At 35.9% G+C, this 18,759-nt stretch overlaps 1 protein-coding gene across 1 annotated transcript in view; it reads left to right on the forward strand.

Moving 5' to 3' along the window:
- The window catches only part of TOX (thymocyte selection associated high mobility group box), a gene marked incomplete at both ends in the record, with an annotated part of 305,768 nt that overhangs the window by 50,187 nt on the left and 236,822 nt on the right, over positions 1-18,759 (forward strand). The window lies entirely within an intron of this gene.

Raw genomic sequence — 18,759 nt, forward strand, 5'->3', positions numbered from 1 at the left:
TTACAATTATACCTTTTCATACTAGAAAAAATGATAGATATGATTGTATATCTTGAAAAGTGATAGGATGAAATGTCATTTTCCATCAGAGAAGGATGTAGAAAAATCTGTAGTGTGTCATAGAAGCAAATTAAATACAGAAATTAAAATTTTCATTTTTAAACTTATACCCACAATTATAATCAAAGATGGGATGGGAGTGTTTAACAAGTGATAACCTTCCCTATTTTTGTAACAGAAAAAGCCTGATCCTTGGAGTGAATGCCTATCTCCACCATTTACAAAGAGTAACTTTAGGTCAGCCAAGCTTGTGGAAACTTGAAGCTTCAGTTTCCCACAATCCATTTGGAAGTAGGAATGTGTTTAGAAATGGAAATGTGCTGTTTATTATTACTGTAGTTCTAAATTGAAATACCAGCTAAACTATACCTTTAAGATTGTTTTCTACAAATTAAGAGGCACTCTAGAAAATTTGGTTTTCTATGCTTAAAAAAGTTTAGAAAATTACTTACCAAACCCTCCTTCTTCTGGGTTTGTAGTGAGATTAATAGGTACTCAAAGGGTCTGGCAGAAAAAAAGCCCCTGCTCAAGTTGGTTTAACTCAGTATACCTTGAAAACCTCACCTCTTCTCCCCTGGCATCTGGAGTTATCTCCAGGCACTTTAGTGGTCTGTGGAGCAGTTTGCATAATACGTATGATTTCCAGTTTGGGTTCAATCCTCTGAAATGTAGTTTAATATTTTTATTTATATTGAATTTTGTTGCACTGTAGTCATAATGAGCTTATGGTCATAATGAGTTTGACCTGAAAACTTGTAAGTTGAGAATAGCTGACAGTGAATAAGGAAATTAATATGCAAATTAGACTCTTGGGGAGAATTTCTGTTTTCTTCTTAACAGTAACTAGGGCCTCTGTGTTCAAATGGCTTTCATACTATGGTTCAATTCAATATTACACCGAGTAGAAAAAGTAATAGGTTATTACTCAAAGAATGTTGGGGAAGTTTTGCAATGCAGAGAATTTGACAGGCAATCCATAATTACTAAAGAACAGGGAAACTCTTTTGTTAGTCATGTCAAAAATATACATCATTTTGGGACTTATCCTGTATTTGATACTTGTGCTGCAACTAGTTGAGATTGCAAGCATTTAATAAGTTATTAATCTGTTTTTGAAAAGTAGCTGCTATATGGTTGTTTCACTCATTTGTGCTTGGTGTGACCTAAAAATGGAGTAAGAAGGATGCTATTGAAAGCTCATTGGTGTTCTTTTTGTGCAAGTGAAAGGAAATGTCCTACTTGTCTAGGTTTAAACTATGCCATATTTGTTCATAAATCCCAGCAGCACATGTATGAAATCTTTGTAAGTCCTTTTCTGAATGGTAGGAACTTTATTTGGCACAGCTTTGTCATATAATGCTTTTGACTTTACAAGACCAGCATTCAGCAATATCCAAGAAGGGAGAGGTGGTTTTGTTTTTCCCATAGTGGTTTTTTTGTTTTTTAAATTTCCCTTCTCCTTTAAATATTCCTCCTTTTCCCTTGTGTACCTTCCACGACTGAAATTGATCATTGACCAATTTGGCTATTTTTTTCTTGTGTGTATTGGGAGGAATTCAGCATTCAGAATTGGGTTTTTTTTTCTTCATGGAAAATTTTGCTCTTTCTCAAACTGTCACCAGTAAATCATGGAAACATTCTTCACTTACTGGTTTTGTCTGTATGTGAAACTTAATCCGATTACTTGACAATTTTTGTCCTTTCAAAACATGAACATTGATTCTCACATGAACTTTTAGGAGGAGGGAACCAAGGAGTGAAAGAAACTGAACCGCACCTTGGAATGGATTTTTTTTTACCATAACCTACGTAGATGGTGCATTGTCTCCACAGTTGCTTCCCTTTGTCCTCTAAGAAGGTATGAAAGTTTCAGCTCTGTAACAGAGCTGCACAGGGGCAAGCTACTGAGTTTCAGAACTAGTACTTTCTAATGTAACTAGCTCTAAATGTTTAAGAACAAGTTACTTTTTTTTTTAGACTCAGTCTGTTCATTTGCAAAAGAAATGGGTCGGTTAGAATTCTTTAACCTGATCTAAACTAATATTCTAGGATTCTAATATGCAAGCAATAAAAGCATCATAAGATGTGAAAATAGTTCTAAGTTACTTCCTCTAAAATATCATTAAAAACAAAACTTGCTATCTTCTTTGTATTTACTTTACATGGCAACAGGGATAATAATGGCTTCTGAATCACTGAAAACCACTGAACTAACACACGATTGTAATCCAAATTAGTCACATTTATTCTAACAATTGCATTACTTCTTTGCCCATTTGAAGTTACTGTGATTATTTTTTGCAAGCTCTTTGGGAGAAATGGGTTATTTTTTTTTAATTATGAAAATGTTATTTCAGTAAATGTAATTTAATTAAAATGAGAATTTCTGCCAACTGTTTTAAATAAATACAGTATTCTTTTACTAGTATGAAAGGAGTTACTATTTGCTGTCTCATTTCCTCACTAATATGCTGGCGTGTTTAGCTTGAACCTGAGCTTGTGGAAGTTTATTCTTAACCAAAGCAGTTCCTTTTTCATGTAAGTAGGTTAAATGTGAATTGGGTAGCCTCAGGGTGCTTTTTTGTTCACGTTTAAAAAGCCCCCTCAAGAGGGCCCCCGTTTAGAGACCTGGAATCATATGTTTAGAAGATTGATCCAAATTAACATTAGAATGGTCCTATTATTTTTTTAAAAATTTTACAGACTATTTAAGATATGCTAAATTGATATAGACTTGTAATAAAACTGAATAAGGGAAGCGACATTTCTGGTTTTAGTCTACCTTTTTGATGAAAGAACTGAAATCAGAGAAAAAATGTAGTGTGTAAGGTACAATTTCTGTCCCCAAAATACAGGCGCTAATGTATTTGTACAAAAGGTACAAATTAACGTCATTTATTTTCTTGTGATTTTGTATGCCCTAGAATGGTGTAATCAGATCAAGAGTTTTTATATGTTTGGACTTCTGAGAAGCTTGTTTATTTATTTTTAAAGAAATATTACATTGATGCATTTCTAGAATTACACTTTTAGACCATCTTGTTGATAGATAAATGCTGGCATTTGATGATATATTTTAATGTCTTATCTTTTGTAAATTGCATATTAGGGTTTCTTTTTTTTTTTCCCCAGAGTTAAGATAACACAAACATTTTAATTTGTTGGGAAAGACAGAGCTACTAAATTGTTTAAACTGATTAACAATATGCCAGAAAACTAGAGGATTTAGAAATTATGTCTTCGCTATAATTCAGGACTCTACAATAACTCAGGTCTCGAAAGGTCTCCAAAGAATGACAGAGAAGCCATGATTTTCAGACATGTGCATTATATATGCTAATAGCTTTGCAGTGAGAAAGGTTTATATCCCTGTAATAGAAGAAACATTCACTTTTGGTATTTCAGACCTTGGGGAACACAGCAATTACAACAGGCACTAATATCTGTCTCCTTTCTATCCTAGCTCTCACTCCCCTCCCCTTCCAAGCACTTGCATAATCCCAGTGGAATTAGAGAAAGGACTTTAAACCTATGTCATTTCCAAAGTCTTTTATTCTGCCTATAGTCCATTTAGCACAACATTGATCTTCAAGGAATGTATAACATAGTCCATGTCTATATATCATCACAGCAAAAATAATTAAGAATGTTTTTCTTTACTTAAGTATGTCCTTAGATACTTCTGTTTATGTGATTTACAGGGATGACTTTCAGAAACATAAAACTGGAATATTCTTTTACAGTGGAGATTAAGTCTAAAGCTCAGCTCTCAGTAACAGTCTGTATACTTAGTCAAGTAATACTACCATTAGCTAGAACGAACTGGCCAAATCCAGTCTTGGGACAAATTTAATTTGCTAATTTTATTGCCAGTGGAGAAACATAAAAATAAGTAGTACTTAACCTGTAATGTTTGAGATATTTATCTGTTCTAGTTCAGTGAGCAAGCCATTCCCCTGTCCTAGGCCATATCAAATGCAGAGAGTCTTGCATTTGTGATGATTGAGATTCTCACACTCTTAATTCTTAATTTTCTGAGTTGTTCTATTGAGGAATATATGGGCTCTCAGTAGTTAGCACCCTGCATTTTCTACCAGCTAAAAATGTGCACTTAAGGCAAAGAAACAAAAACGAAAACCTTTTCTGAAGAATTCTGCAAGCTTATTTTTACTCAAAGCAAGCAAAAATAAAAACATAGAATAAATTCATAAGCCTTTTTTTTTTCTTTACTCTGAAGGAGTCATATAGTTTTATTTCTTTGCTAAATCATTTAGAGGTGTTAATCTATATAATCAAGAAAAAAAGCTATCACAATAGACTTACAGCTTGATGATATATGATTTCCTTTGATTCTATAATTTTAGCTTAATCTTTCTCTCTGCACCCACCCCACACACACACACATATCCTTTGTCTCTTTCAAATAATCAACATAGTGTATTTGTTGAGGAAACAAGAAGGTGTAAAGATTTGAGGAATTTTGTTGTTGTATCAACCACCCGTCACTGGGGAGCAAGTCTAAAACAACAGCACCTGTTCTTGAATTCCTTTTTTAAGTGAAGACCCATCTGCAATATCCCTATAAACTGTCTACTTAGAACAAGTAATAATCATCATCCCAAAGATAGAAAAGCGCTGCATAGAAACTGCCTCCTTCCTTACTCCTATGCTGCCTCCAGACTCAATTCATATTTAATTATCCAGTCAAATTGTCCATACTTATAAAATCATTGTGCTTTCTTAAAGAAGAGTAACCACCTTGGTCCCCCTCCTATTGATATTTGCACTAAAAGCAAATTATCTGGACATGTTCTCCCCTCCTGTACCTCATGGGGTTGTATACATTTTCTCAATCTTCTTTAAGGATTTACTTCCCAGGAAGCCCTCCCTAAGCTCTGGGGGATAGAACCTTCTTTTGGATTCCTACTCCCCTCTCCTTTCTTGCCTCCTTCCTCCATTGTAACACTTACCATCTGCTCTGTAGCTATTTGTCAATTTTTGTCTTATCTTTTTTTTTTTAAAGATTTACTTATTCATGCATACAAGAACTGGGGTACTGGCCAGAGGCATGGGGGTGGGGGTGAGAGGATTCACCAGAGACAGAGTGGGGAGCAGAACAGGCAGATCCACTGATATATACCACTGAGGGGAGTAGCGGTTGAGTCAGGAGAGGTCTGCTGCGCCATATGGGTCACCTCCTTGGCTGGGGATCGAACTCGTGCTGCAGTGGCTGTTGATAGCTTCATAGGTTGCATCTTAACCCCTTGCGCCACCAGGGAGGCCCACTGTTTTATCTTCTTGACTTGAATTCTTAAGGTTGGACAGATTTGTCTTCTTCATCCTAAGTTCCCCAGTTCTAGCAAGGTGCTTGGTGAGTGGAAATTATTAAGTAACCACCTACAGTAACCCAAAGAAAGGATTTGTGATAGTGTGAGTTGAGACTGGGAGGGAGGAAAAGAAGAAGAGAGGTCCAACAATTAAGAGCTACTATTTTTACATATTTTTTAGCTCCTTTCGACTTTACTTTTAGTTTGGAGTTTGACCAAAAAAACATGTTGGTTCTGTTAAAGAGTGATCATGTGGGTGCTTTGGCAGCTTTGTCTGGGGTTGAGACACACTGGAGATTTGAAAAAGGCTGTACTGGGAGCAATTTTGGCTGTGTTTACTTTGGAAAAAGTAAATAATCTTTCAAACAAGATTGTGAATTTGTAAAATCTGAATGAAAGCAAATTCATAAAATTATGAAAAAAAAAGAGTTGGAGCAGGAGAAGAGCTGAGAAAGGTAGTGTAGGTATGATGCTAATTTGCTCTAATGTTGCTGGTCTGGCACCTGACTCAGGCAGAGAATCGAATCTACTCCTCCTCTCTCTCCGTCCTGCTCCTCCCAGTGATAGCCAAGAGGGTACAACTGCAGCCCCTTTAGGCTTCTTACCTGTGTCACCTCAAGTAGGAAAGTGTTAAAGGAACAATAGCCAGAAGTAAAGGAAGGAACTTAATGCAAGTTCTTGCTCTCCTCTTATTAGATCACTTGGCCACTAACTCTGAAACTGGCTACACGAGTCTTAAAGGCCAGGTGGGAGTTTTGCTAGCAGTGAGAGACTAGGGTTAGGGGAAGAGAGGGGATTTTTACTAGATAAATATTTTTAAAATTTTATTTAAAAATTGTGGTAGAGGAAATTACAGAAGACAGAGACCATCAAAGAGAGGAAATGCCAGGTAATTACTAAACCTTTACTACACATCACCTTTTAGAGATAGCAGACTATATTTCTATTTATGTGTGTGTTAGGGGCGGGTCTGAATTGGCTCATGGCATTGCTTTTCATCTGTTGTTTTAATCAAATACATTTTCTCAAAGCAGTCAGTACCAATTGCTTGCCTGTATTTGTTGTTGATGATCGACACTGATAATTTAGAAACCGAAGGCTGCTGTTTGTAATACCTTGATCTAGTCATTTAGTAACGTATTTTGATCACATGCATACTCAAACAAAGATTTTGTTTGCCATTTTGAAAAACATTATTTTCATCTTCTATTTTACATTGTCTTGCAATCCGTCATTTTTACTGTACAATCTCTTGGTGATCTACTGTAATCCTTGCTGACTCATTTCTCAGTAAATTGAAAAAGATGGAGATTTACGGTAGATTTTGAGTAGGGAGTGACAAAAGGGAAGGACATTCAGCATGAAAAATTCCATTGCATTTTTCAATTAAATTCTACTCCTCCCCCCATGGGGGGGTGAATTGTTTTCCAGTTTTATTCTGGGTGATAGAATTGGTTAGGAGTAGTTTGATTTCTCATTCTTACTATAAAATATGACTAAACAAGGAGGTACAGTTTGCCTTCACAGAGAATCAGTCAATGTTGTGCATCTAAAATAAGTGTATCTTATCCACCCATTAAGAGCTTTGTTATAGTCAAGCTCCCGGCTGGCTTTCTGTTTCCCTCATTTGTAGTGTGGACAATAATATCATCATATTTACAATGTTATTCAGAGAATTGAATGGCACAACATGCAAAGATTGCTTCAAAAATATTACTGGCACTCAACAAATACTTGTTGTTCTTATGATTATATAAAATAGTACCAAGAAGAGTAGTGCAAGAAAAATAAAAGAAAGGAGAGAGTTGGGGGTAAATAAATTTGTGGTGGTGGATTTGAGTCATCCACAAGCAAAGAGAAGAAGAATACATGAAGATACATAATTATGCTTTGACAAAATTAAACATTTTATTATAAAATATTATAAAACATTATGTTATGAATTAGTATTAAAAAGATAAATGAGTATAGGGTCAGGAATGACCACTGAGCAGGTTTTCTATGATCCAGCAGACCACCGGGTAAAGGAGGAGTCAGAGCCCTCAGTGGCTTTTTGCAGGCTTTTATTGGGGTTTACCAGGTGCACAGCAGACAGAGGTACTGGGGGGCCGGGAGGCTGGCAGGCCTCCCAGCTACCAGCAAGTCTTCACTCTATCAGAGAAGGCTCTGCGGCCTTCTCTCTCTCTCTCTCACTCTCTCTCTCTCTCTCCTCTTCCATTCGTTCTGCTTCTTCTTGGGTTCTGCTGCTTCTGGCATCCCTTTGACGCAGCCCTTAAAAGCCCAGTCTCAGCCCAGGTGAATCCCATCTACCTATGCCCACACCCTACTCCAGGTGTCCGCCATCAGGCATGCATTCAGGACCGCAAGGATCCATCATCTATCCTGATGGCGGGAGGGCAGAAAAGCCTGACATTTTTTCCTTACCCTACAATGAGAAAATTATTATATACTAACATAATGGGAAATTTACACAATTTAAGAATTATATCAAAGAATAAATTCACATTTTTATTTGTGTCTAATTGTAGAAAACATAGCTATGGTCAATGATGGGGAAAAATAAACATACATTAAGCCAGTGTCTATTTACTACCAAAATCTACATTATGTTTCTTTTAAAAGATTTTTTACTATGTAGCATAAATGGTGGAAACAGGATTCAATTACTTCCCAACACTGTAATGTGAACTATTTTCTAGATGTTCCCTACTCATTTCTGGCTACAATAATGAGTTCTTTTGAAACAATGCCACAAAACAGCACTAAATATGTGCTCTCCCACGCACCGCATATAAGGAAAATCAAGTAGGGAACAATTTCACTAACTGTTTGCCAAGGTCAACTTTCTGTTTTCCAAAGAGTAATGTGTTTTCCTTGACAAATAATGTAATCCTTTCTGCAATGAAATATGGGTCTACTGATATGAAATTCTTTCTCAAATAATAATATAAATCTATGTTATCTAATTTGACAGTAGACTACTATATGGACATTTAAGAAACAGTATTAGTATTAATGTTCAGAGGAGATACATTTATTCCCAGTTCTTCTTTCTTCCTTTTATATTCTGTATCTTTACTAAGTAGGTAATATTCCTTTGTAAAATAATTTTTAAAAGTGAAAGGGTTTCTTCTTCTTTTTACGTTCCAATTAAATTTTCTACCCATAATTGAAACAGGGAGTCTGTGGGGGTTCCCTTAATCTTCAGTTGAACATCGAAGTCCCACCTTCTCAGTCCCCTAGAAAGGGAACCTGTGTGTGCACTTACTTAATTTAACTTTAATTGTGGTGATTTGGGAGCAGGGGAATAAGAAGATATCATGCTTCTGAAGTTCTCTTCCTTTATACTATAGGAAACCACTACTTGCGGCAAACAGGCTCTAACTTTCCTAGTTATCCGTACTCCTTATTTAAAACACCTTTACTTCGGACCTTCCCTGGTGGTCCAACAGTTGTGTGCTGGGCTGCGAGGCTGCCCACAGCCTCTGAAGCACCGGTTCGATCCCCGGCCACCGGCGAGGGTCTCACATGGCACGCAGACCTCTCCTGCCACCGGCTGCTCCCCTCAGCAGTGTACTTCGGTCCTTCTGCCTGCTCTGCTCCCCGCTCTGGCTCTGGTGAATTCTCTCACCCTCCCGTGCTTCTGACTGTACCCAGTGCGTGTATAAATAAATAAATAAATCTTAAAAAATATAAAAAATAAAACACCTTTACTTCCTCCCCTATCCAAACTAACAGGAAAGCTGCCAGTACACCAGAGCTGAGATGAATAAAATCCTCCTTGACAAGATTCCACTTGTTACACTTAGGAGGATTTTACCCTCTGCTTAGTATGTTCTAGAAAGGTCTAGCCTCCCTTCACTGGGTGACTGTCAGGGTGTGGTTGTTGAATTGGACTGAAAACCTGAGCCGAGTATCTTCCTCTACACCTGATCTCTCTAAACTTTCTGTATCAGCTAAGGAAATGGCCTATATTTTGCTTGTTAATTGCAAGAAGTCAAGAGATGTGGCTGCAGGGGGCTCTTGCTAGAAAGTGACTCTGAGGGAAAGAGTTCCAGGTGGGGCATAGCAGCAGGGAGTCTGTTGAGTTCCTACTGGAGAGGAGGGTTTTCTACCTTCAGGCATAGAGTCCACCATCACCAGGGAGGTTGCAAATTGAGAGTTGAGGACCAACTGCTGTGGTCTCACTCACAGGCCTTCTTGCTGCCTGCTGCCTTAGCTGGGACTTAGCACAAGAGTATAAAGGAAGCTGTCTTTCCTTCCTGCCTGCCTTCTTTCCTTCCTCCCTCCCTTTTTTTTTTTTATTCTTACAATAGTCTCTTCAAAAAGAAGAAAGGAAATTAACAAAGAGTTGGGTGTGTGGGTCCAACTTCTGCTTCATTGCAAAGTCTAACTTAAGCTTTCCTCTGCTCCCCTTGGGACCCCACTTTGGGCCACCTGAAGTTACCTGCTTATGTCAGTTTCACTCGCAGCTTTATGTCATCTTGAGAAGTATTCCTAAAGCCAAGCTCTATCCCAAGCTCAGTTCTTCCAGAAAGCCACCCACCATCAGTCCATTCAGGGGTGATGAGTTGCTGCAGCTTCCCAACACAAGGGCAGTTTTCAGCAGGAATTCTAGTCCTTCTTAGCAAATCTGTGAGGGTAGAACCTGGGTAAAATGAGATGAGTTGCTTATTTGTTTCATTGGGTTTTTCTTCAAGCCTCCAAATGATACGTAATCTGGTGTCTAAAGAATGAACTTTTAAAATTGGACAGTGATAATTTTATTACATCTATGGAATGTAGGAATACAAGCCTTGCCACCCTCCTTGCCCTCCCAGCAGATGGTAGGCCACTTCCAGAGCACCCTCAGCCCATTCATGTTTCCAAATAATATTCAAATACATTTCACAATTGACACTTAAGAAACTAGGAGCCTTTGGAGGTTTGCAATATGAACTCTATCTATTATGTTAGCACTTAAAGGACTAGTTTTCTATAATTATCACTGATATTAAAAAGGAATCTTTGCTGATATTGGTGATAGCTAATGAAGCCCTAGAACTTCTTAAAGTTTTCATGATTTAAATTTTGTAAAGCTATTTATAAAATAGCTGATGTTTAAAGGAATGCATGTTACTTGTAGAAAATGTGGGCGATGACACTATTAAAATATGTAATTCTACCACTCAACATGCATTTTCTTCCAACTTTTATTTATGTAATATATAAACATGTCATTCATATACAAATTATTCTGTTTATGTAGACCATAGAGGGAGGGAGGGTGTGTGTGAGAGAGAGAGAAACAGAGAGAGAGAGAGAGAGAGAGAGAGAGAGATAGAGATTGAGAATATGAATATACTCTTCATTTATATTTAGAGAGAGCTAAGTTACAAGCATAGGCTCCCCAGGAATGATAGTTTGCTTTAGGCAAGTTATTAATATCTCACCTCAGATGTTTGTAGTAAATAGTAAATGAGATATTAGGAACCAGCATTTCTTGGAGCTTGGTTATTTTCCAGACACCATTCTAAATGCTTTTCACGTTACAACTTTTATTTAAATTCTCACCAAAAACCTGAGAGATTTGTGCTATGATGCTTTGCCTTTTATTGTGTGTAAATCATCCTTGTAAAGGGCTTAGTGCAGTGGCAGAAGTAAATGTCAGTTATTTATACATGATTTTTCCCAAAATATTTATAGTTATTAAAAATAGGAAACTTTATAACATGCCTTTCATTTTATGTTTAAACATTTTCTGTGATATTTTTATTTAAATATAAGTTTACTGGGAATGTCTTCAAATATAAAGCAAAGAACATACTCTTTCTTCCAAGAGTACATTCAGTCTTACATGAGTAAAGGCAAGACAAAAACTGACTTTCACATATTATCCATTGTTTAAATTCAGCTTACAGTTTTTCTAGACATAAGTCATGACCATATCAACTCTTCCCTAGTGATTAGTTCAAATGGAGAGATTTAATTTGCTGCAAATGCTTGTTTTTTCCTTTTCCTATTTGCTCCTCACGCACAACTCAGAACATGTATGGTTAGTTCTTTTATTATTAGGTATTTCTTAAACAGGTGGAAGGTGAGTTTCCAGTTAGAATAATGTATAGGGCCTCCCTGGTGGCTTAGGGGTTATATCTCAGTGCTATCACCACTGTGGCCTGAGTTTCATCCCCAACCAGGAAGCTAGCCCACATGGCGCAGCAGACCTCTCTTGTCTCACCCACTACTCTGCTCAGAAGTATATGTCAGTACATCTGCCTGTTCTGCTCCCCACTCTGTCTCTGGTGAATCCCCTCACCCCTGTACCTCTGGCCAACAGTTTTACTATGCAAATATAAATATAAAATCTTTGTTAAAAAAAAAAAAGAATAATGTATAGTGGGGATTTCTGCATTGATGGGCATATCTTTCATAAGATGATGCATTGCAGCAAAAAATTTTGCTTATGTTTCCCTAAAATAAAATTCAGTTCTTTAATCAGAAAATAATATTGGCGTTCATGTATTCAAATTTTCACATCAGAGGCTGAGATTGAGGATAACTGTAATTATAGTCCTTGGGACATTGCAAAGAGCATCTAACAATGTTAGTCTCAAACATTTTGCTAAGGGGTCATTTTAACTTCAGTGTAATGGTATTAGTATAATTCTTGAGGCCCATGGTTTGGAAAATATTCCAATGATATTGTAAGAATTATTCATTTTTCTTAGTTTCTATAAGATATTTAGCAAAATGTTTGATTTCTTTGGCAAAGGAAATATTATATATAGTGCCTTACATCAATCATAGTGTTGCTTGGTAATCACTTTAATTTCAAAGTTTTTTAAGATATTTTTTAAAGATTTATTTATTTATGCATACAAGAACTGGGGCACAGGCCAGAGGTGTGGGGGTGAGAAGATTCACCAGAGACAAGTGGGGAACAGAACAGGCAGACTGACTGAAATACACTGCTGAGGGGAGCAGCGGGCGAATCAGGAGTGGTCTGCTGTGCCATGTGTGTAGCTCCTTGGTCAGGGATCGGATTCATGCTGTAGTGGCTGCAGACAGCTTCATAGGCTGATTCCCAACCCCTTGTGCCACCAGGAAGACCCAATTATAGTTTTTTAAAACAATTTTTTTTAATTTAAAAAACAACACCATCCATTGGAACTCCTCTTCCCTTATTCCCACCATACTCTCTTTCTTCTGGTAACCTCAGATCTGTTGTCAAAATCAATGGGCTTATTTTCATTTTGCTGTGTTCCTTCATCTGTTGTGTTTCCTTTTATTATACATATAGCTGAAATAATTCTCCAATATTTCTGTTTCTTCTGATTCATCTCTCTTTGCATAATCCCCTCGAGTTCCTTCTATTTTACTTCAAATGACAGAATTTTACCTTTTTAAAACTTTTTTATTTTAGGGCTTAAAGGGGTAATGAACTTTTGGTTCACTGCGACTGTCTTTCTAGAATGGCACCCACTGCTCTCAGATCCTGAGAATTTGTTCTGTATAGACGATTAAAGTTACAGGATGGGACGGACAAAACTCAGAGATCAGAGCGTACTGATAAAGTGAGCCAGTACAGGAATTTAGAAGCAGCCGCTTATTTTGTTGCAAAAATCATACTTTTAAAGTGAGTTTTGCATCATAGTTAGAAAGATGTCCCCCACTTTATTTTTCTTAAAATATTTGGTTAATTAATTATTGTTTTTAATTAAGGTATGAGGTAAAGATCCAGCATTTTCCCCTAAAAACACTTTGTTGTGTATTCAATTTTTTATATATAGTGGAATAAAATTCTGGCCGTGTTTGTTGTTGTTGTTCTGGCTAGTTCAGCCCAATGTGTGGTCATCCTGGTGGTTGCACTTGAATCCTGTTTTCTGAGCAATGGCTTTCTGCCTAAGGCCTTTCTTGTTTCCTGGGACTATGAGCACACCAATACAAGCAGGTTTAACAGAGGGGCAGGATGCATTAGGCCCCTTGTGCTTTACTCACATGCTCACACATGAGAAAATGGCCTGGTGAAGGGGGGAAAAGCCCTCCTTGGGTCTGCCTCAAGCCCAGCAATAAGCTCATCTGGTCCCTGTGTGCTTCTGCTGATCTAAGGGTTGGGCTCCTGTGGGTTTACAACATTGCTCTTCTCCTGGGGCCTGTTTGCTGCTGATCTGAGCAAGCTCCCCTTTTGAGATCACACCAAGCCTAGCGTTTGAATCAATTCTAGGAGTATACATATCAGTCTGTAAAGTGGTGGTCGCATGAGAAATGTCCGGAAAACTGTAAGCTGTTACAATAAAGCCAGTTAGCTTTTTCTTTTTCTCTTTTTTGTCCTGATCACTGTCAGTGAGCTTGTGGTGACTTGTGGTACGTGGTAGAGTACATCTCTATAATTTATGAGAGAGCATATATTTAGAGGAATGTATTTGGTTTGTGGTGAGGAAACTTCCTTTTTCAAGGTTATAATGGGCTAGTCTCTAATATAATTCTCAGAACTACCTTGGGTTTTTTTGTTTGTTTGTTTATTGTCATTCCTGGAAAAATTGCTAAATATATTTCTGAAGCAATATCTTAGTATGTGTCAAAGTTTTAATACTAAACCCAAACCTGTCCTTCTTTTACATGTCTGACAAATTTAAATTGCATGATCCAAACCATAAGAACCACCTCCAGTGAACTCATAACTGTGAGGCTAGATTGTCAGGAAAAGAGAAAAGTTTCTGATCACTGACATTTGGCAACAGCGGACAAGACATAACGTTTCATGTAGGTAAAAATGTTTTCTTTCTGCCAGAAGAAAGATGACTCCACAAACAAAGGGCATGAATCCTACACTTCAATGACCTTTGTGCTCATCCCTATTCATGAACTGTTTATAATAGAGTTAATTATAGCTTCAGTTACTTATGGGTATTATAATGTAAGTATTTGATTAAGAATTAAAACAAATCGCCATTGTGCATATGTAACTTTAAAGTGTAGGAGAGTTGTTAGATTATTTTGTTCATGTCTTTGTACACACTGAGCCAGGAACACTGTGCAGAAGATTAATTTTCAAGTTCAAGTGGTTGGACTAGCCACTCTTTGACCATTCTGATGGTTTTTCTAATATGATTAACTTAGTTATGAACTCTAGATACAAACTTGGAAAAGAATGTTTAATAAAGTACACACAATTTCTTTGGAAAAAAAAAAACCCTCACATTTCTTCAGAGGAGAAAAAACATTTTCCTCCACATAAAGTGGACAAGAATATTGCTGGCTCTTTATAATTCTAAGAAAAGTGACATTAAGATGTTAGAGGATCTTTGTTTTATTTTCTTTTTAAATGGAAATAGATTAGGTGTTTGAATATCTCGACTATGATGAGATCCAAATCCTTAAGCAGTGTACATATGTTCTCAATACTACTTACACTTGATCCAGATTCCCTAGATTCCACAGGGAAGCGATGACTCTTGAGCAATAATTCTTACTCTAAAGTCATTTGAAATATCTGACACTTAAAGAAAAATGGTATAAAAATGTCAGTACAGTACAGAACATGTTATAAAGACTGCGTATCTGGATATAAGACAACTGAATTATTAGTCTTATAAAAGGAATGAAACAACAGTCAGGAGTATGTTTTATGTTTTTTCTAGTTGAGGCAGACCAATATATTTTCCAGACAAACCTGCTGAGGCAGTAGAGGCAGCGCAGAGAGAGGGTCGCTACAGCATATGGGCAAACACAAACCATGTGTTCTGGTGATCTTTTCACTAGGGATTTTAAGTCATTATTGTTTTATAGGAGATAACATTTTTTTCATTGTAACATATTAAATACTCGAAAGGGAGAGGGGAGTTCTGCAATTCTTTGATCAAATAATATTGCAGTGTTTTTATTTTAACAATGAATGGCTCAGTCAATGAGACGATATGGCAGTAAGTCAAACACTTTTACACAAAATTTTTATCACTGAAACAAATAATAGTTATTTTGATACTATGTATGATTTCTCTTCATCCGGGAAATGTCAAGGGCATCCTCTGGAAAAATAACCACCATTAGTGTTATTGTCATATAAATTTCAAAGAAGAATTTAGACTTAATATAAGTCTTGAGCCTTACTTATAACTATACTCTTCATTATTCAAGTTCAGATTGTGGTCTGATATAAGTGATTTGAAAGCAGGGTACATTGAAAACTTTTTATTTTAGAGCTTTATTTAAGGTTTTTTTGAAAAAAAATTATGTCATTTGAACTTCCTAACACCTTTGTAAGGTGTATTACTAATGTTCTGAGGAAAATCATGTCATGTCAGCCCTATAAGGTGTACACTGGTTTTACTAGAAGAAACCTAGGAACAGAGATGCTAAGTAACTTGTCCATCATCACTCAGCTAGTAAATGGCAGGATTGCAGTACAAATCTAGGTGGCTTATGTTGCTCTAGGAAAAATATGACAGCATATCTGAATATTCAATTTGAATGAAACTATTAAAGCACCTTACAACCTTCTGGTAAATGTGAAATTGAGATTTTTGTTATAAGTATAGTCAACTCAAATATGCATGAATTAAATCTGAAAATTGAATCTCTTAGTTTTTGAAGCTGTATCATTTCAAGTACAGGTCATCATAAAATTCAGTAGAGAAGGTAAATGCTTATTTTTTTAAAGAATAAATAAGCATGAATAATGTGATTTATCTGTACATTAAATGTGACATTTGATTTTATTAAATGCTCTATTCCATAGTCTAGAATCTCATTGCCTGCTTTATAAGTGCACTAAATATTCATCAAAAAATGTGAGCCAGTATGTGAGCATAATCTCTTGGCATGATTGCAAGTTTATGGTAAGATAAGATTAATAGAAATAAAGTAATTTTATAATGATATATTTTGTATTTCTACTCTATATTTAAAATATGGCATCCTTTCATCTATATAAAAATATGTAGTATGAAAGTATTTGGGGATTATTCACCACATGTTCAGATTGCACCCAAATAGTACACTTAGTATTACGTTAGAATAATATTCCTGAGATTTATTTTTTTCTTAAAATACAAATTTTTAGCAAGATTGTGATTCAAATGAAAAGACACAGTAGCAAAACAAAAGTTTTGGCAAACACACCTGCTGATAAGCAGATGGATTTAGGATTATTCAGATGAGTTCATTATATTGCCTCACTAAAGCTGATCAACTTCTCCACTTAATTTTGTGATAGAAACAAAGCTAAAGTCAGTGTAATTTTGGGATTTTAAATATCAATTCAATTTTTTCTACTATCTGTATGATTATGTGACTTACTGAGAAATCTCAACATTCAGTTTCATCCAACAGGTATTTTTAAAGTATTTATTGGTGGTCCAGATTGTTTATAAAATTTTTACAATTCAAAATAAGTTTTATTTACTTGCTAAGTCTCAGGTTGAGTCAAGACAATTATGATGTACAAGAAAAAGTGGTGCAATTTTTAACTAAAGTGCAAATTGTGTTTCTTGTAAAGTTATCTGTTCTATTTGTATACTGAAGATATTGTTTCATATTTTAATGGATTGCTATAGTTATTCATTGCTTACCATATTGTCTTAAACTTTTTCTTAAAATCCATTTATTGCTTTCTTACACACCACCTAAAGGAAAGCAGACCTTCATCAGACAGTACAAAAAGAACCTGTCTCATTCTTCTCAGTATTATGCCCCCAGTAAGTAACATGTATAGGGTTATTTTATAGATTATAAATGCCATTTATATGTTAATGTAAACATTAAGGAGATATACCAACAATAACCCTTCTTCTTTTGTTCTTGAAGCCTTATAAAATGGTCATAACTCTGCTAATAATTTTATGCAATAAATGAATAAGAATATATATATCTTAATATTTATATGACCAGTTTCTAGTGTATACTGCATATTTAATTGATTCCCATAAATATGTGATGATGAATGACCTCTAAAACAAAGTGCAATTTAGTATCCTTATCAGGAATAATGTAAAGATGTAGCTCTCTCTATTGGTGAAATATTGCAGAATGCAACAGAGAAGTCAAGTAAGCTTTCTTAGTTTTGTTCTTACAGATACATCACAGACAGGAAAAAAAAAAGGTAATTTAAATGTCAAAATTAAGTTACAACACATAAAAAATATTAACCGTGTGCCAAATGTTAGGTGATGCAAATATAAAACAAAAAAGGTCAGTCTGAGCTTTTCACCAGCTATGTTGGAGTTTAAGACATATTCGAGTTTTTTGTTAGTAAGGAGTTAGGATAAAATAAAAGTGCGGGCCTTTCCTCTTTATGTTAGTGCTTAAATATAGAGTTACATTAAAGTAGTATTTGTAGTAGGGAAAACATCTCATCCAAAGTTTCTGTAATTATGATTTTACTTAATCATAAACCCAATTTCTCTGTAAGTACTAGATCAAGGAAATAAAGTATTAAATATTGAGCAGGAAGCATATATACATGTATCATTCTCTGGCTTGTAATTTCTAAAATTTGAGTTCTTTTGTGTTATCCATGAGACACAAGCACAAATACTGTCTATGTTCATCCTAACAATGATCCTGGATAAAAAACTAAAACCAAGCCTGGCATGCCATCCAAGCCCAATTCCCCCTTCAGCTTTGACTTGTCACTTCACTTTATCTGCTTTCACGTGTACTTGCACTAATTCTCACTGTATGGAAACTGTACATAAGATACAATGTATTGTCACAAATCATGAAATTCCAAACACTCCTATATTTAGCACAAGGCTTAGGAGAGTGCAGTAATAGGAAATGCACAAGGGAATCAGTTACTGCAAAGCAGCCTTTCTGGAAAAAAATCTGGGGATCGATACCAGGCTTATGAAATTGTTCATGTCAAGCATCCCCTGGATATGTTTTATTGCTTTTATTAGTGTGACTATATAATACAAGCACATAGACTTTTTGCTTTTAATTTTCAAAGCCTGCTTAGTATAGAAACTCCCGCCACTCCACTCTGCTCTCTTCTTTGAGTACATTCCAAAAGAGAGACGAACTTTCTAAATACTCATATTTCAAACAGAGTCACTTTCTTTGGGGAAAGTATAAAGCACTCTGTGATCCATAGAAGTGGTTTAACTCAGGAGTTCATAAAGGTATCAGTAGCCAGCAGAAATGTTCTTCTACCTGAGTGTTTGAAAAAGCCATTGTTTGAAATCCTATTGAAATCTTTTTACAAGGGATTTAAAATAATGTATAGATTAGAAAAACAGAGCTGGGAAGTTTCACTACACTGTTGTTTTCAGTCAGCTGAATAATTGCTTAGCTATTGGTCTGCTTTGGTTATCTTATTCAGTGAAGGGATTTTTTTTTTCTAAATCTGGTTTCTAATACTTAACACTTTCATATAGTGCAGATATGATCATTA

This window comes from Talpa europaea (assembly GCF_964194135.1).
Source record: "Talpa europaea genome assembly, chromosome: 3".
Lineage (NCBI taxonomy): Eukaryota > Metazoa > Chordata > Mammalia > Eulipotyphla > Talpidae > Talpa > Talpa europaea.